General features: G+C 40.2%; 1 protein-coding gene across 3 annotated transcripts in view; it reads left to right on the forward strand.

Annotated features, from left to right (window-relative positions):
- The window catches only part of GNE (glucosamine (UDP-N-acetyl)-2-epimerase/N-acetylmannosamine kinase), a 61,060-nt gene that overhangs the window by 18,168 nt on the left and 40,089 nt on the right, over window positions 1–2,803 (forward strand). The window lies entirely within an intron of this gene.

Genomic DNA, 2,803 nt, shown 5'->3' on the forward strand with positions numbered 1-2,803 from the left:
ACAGCTTGGCATTTAGAGATAACTGTTCGAGTCGACTGTGGAAGCTCTGGAAGGAGTCACACCCTAGCATAGCTCAAGATAGTTCTGAATTTCAGACCACTTCAAGATAGACCTCTCCTGATTCTTGTGAGCGTCATCCGGTCTGCACTGAGGGAAGAGAGGGACTCATCATATGTGCCCTTGACTCACGCGGTGCCTGGCAGGAAGGTTTGCACTCATGAGTGCTTATGAAATGGACAGGCAAACACTGGATATGAGGACTATCTTGAGCGCTGATTTGGTGTTTGGTTTTGGCAGTTATTAGCTATGATTTGGGGCAGGTAAATTGGTTTTCACTGAGGTATGTCCATTTGTAAAACAGGACATAATAAGATAGGGCTGTGAGGATGAAGTGAGTTAATGCTTGTAAAGTTCTTAACATGTGCTTGGCAATTGTTTACTTTGATGGTTTCCTCTGCTCAGAAGGGCTTCCCTTGTGGCTCAGCTGGTAAAGAATCTGCCTGCAATATGGGAGATCTGGGTTCGATCCCTGGGTTGGGAAGATCCCCTGGAGAAGGGAAAGGCTACCCACTCCAGGATTACTGGCCTGGAGAATTCCATGGACTATAGTTGCAAAGTTACTCAACTGAGCAACTTTCATTTCGCTTCTGCTCAGAAACTGCTTGAGCCAAGTGTCTTTTTCGATAGTTAAACGGGACCACAGTATTTATTTTCCTGGAAAGGGTCACTCACCTTTTTGTCAGTATTTATAATAGTCTTGAGAGAATGTAAGTTTCTCAGATTGCCAGTGAGTTTGAGGTGAAGTCTTATTTTCATACCAGTATCTATGTTTTAGTAGCTCTGGTTACTCTCATGGAATTGAGTGAAATGAATGTAAATATCCAGTCTATCTGCTTTCTGAGCTTTAGGCTTTAAGGACTGTGGACAGTGCATCTTCATTGTTCATTTAAAAGATTTCTCGTTTTCCATACAATATTTTATATATGCTGAAAAGGACAGAAGACAACATGACACCCTCCACCAATCCTCAAGATTTAATACATATTAATATGTTACCATGTTTGTTTCAAATCTCTACTTAAACGATTTTTTAAAAAATGTTTACATAGACAACAGAAACCCTCTAAGCCCTCTTTTCCTTTCCCTTCCCTCCTCCTTCAGAGGTAACTACTTTCTTGAGTTGCTGTATAATTTTACTATAGATCAGTAAACAACATATAGTAATGTTTTACATATTTTTAGATGGTGCCCTATTGTATCTTTTTAGAATATACTGTTGTCATCTAACATTATATTTTAGATGTTTATTAATATTGACACATTTCAATGTAGTCCATTTGTTTTCATTACTCTCTGAGAGTCCACTGTGTAAATAAAAAGTTTTATCTTGTTTTACATTGCACTTTATGCAACTTAAAAACTCCTGGTATAGTTTAAGTCCATTATGTCACATTTATTCATTTCATACTGGTCGTGGAGACTCTGATCACAGTTCTTGGTGTAAAAATGGATCCTTAGACATTCCATTTTATCCAGAACAAATAATAATTATACTGGGCAGTGAAAGAAAATTTGTTACTTTTGTTCCTAGTGCTTCTGTTGGGAAGGTGATCTATTAATGTGGCTTGGTGGCATGTACTAGATTCTAAGTTCCTAAAAACCAGAGGTGAGATCTTCCTCAGCTCCACATCTCTGCTTTCCGTTGCTCTGCACAGAGTCAGTTCTCAATAAACGTTTGTGACACTTTTACTTTCAGGGCTCTCATAACCCTACATATATTTGAAAAGTTGATGGCCAGCAATTTTCAAAATTTCACTATAAAAAATATAATTTTATTTATTTATTTTGGCTGTGCTGGATCTCCATTGCTGTGCAGGCTTTTCTCTAGGTGTGGAGAGTGGGGGCTACTCTCCACTTGGGGTGTGCAGGCTTCTCATTGTGGTGGCTTCTCTTCTTGTGGAGCACTGGCTCTGTGGGATGTGGGCCTCAGTGTTTGTGGCATGTGGGCTCTGTAGTTGCAGTTCCCAGGTTCTAGAGCACAGGTTCCATAGTTGTGGTCCATAGGCTTAGTTGCTCTGCAGCATGTGGGATCTTCCCAGACCAGGGATCAAACACTCATCTCCTGCATGATCAGGCAGATCCTTTATGATTGAGCCACAGGGAAGCCCAGACTTGCACTTTTAGATTTTATCTCTCTGATCTGCCTCTTGAGAAACCTATATGCAGGTCAGGAAGCAACAGTTAGAACTGGACATGGAACAACAGACTGGTTCCAAATAGGAAAAGGAGTACATCAAGGCTGTATATTGTCACCCTGCTTATTTAACTTATGCAGAGTACATCATGAGAAACGCTGGGCTGGAAGAAGCACAAGCTGGAATCAAGATTGATGGGAGAAATATCAATAACCTCAGATATACATATGATACCACCCTTATGGCAGAAAGTAAAGGGGAACTAAATAGCCTCTTGATCAAAGTGAAAGAAGAGACTGAAAAAGTAGGCTTAAAGCTCAACATTCAGAAAACTAAGATCATGGCATCTGGTCCCATCACTTCATGGGAAATAGATGAGGAAACAGTGGAAACAGTGTCAGACTTTATTTTTTGGGGCTCCAAAATCACTGCAGATGGTAATTGCAGCCATGAAATTAAAAGATGCTTACTCCTTGGAAGGAAAGTTATGACCAACCTAGATAGCATATTCAAAAGCAGAGACATTGCTTTGCCAACAAAGGTCTGTCTAGTCAAGGCTATGGTTTTTCCAGTAGTCATGTATGGATGTGAGAGTTGGACTGAGAAGA

The sequence above is a fragment of the Bison bison genome, unplaced genomic scaffold (assembly GCF_000754665.1).
Source record: "Bison bison bison isolate TAMUID 2011002044 unplaced genomic scaffold, Bison_UMD1.0 scf7180017864230, whole genome shotgun sequence".
NCBI lineage: Eukaryota > Metazoa > Chordata > Mammalia > Artiodactyla > Bovidae > Bison > Bison bison.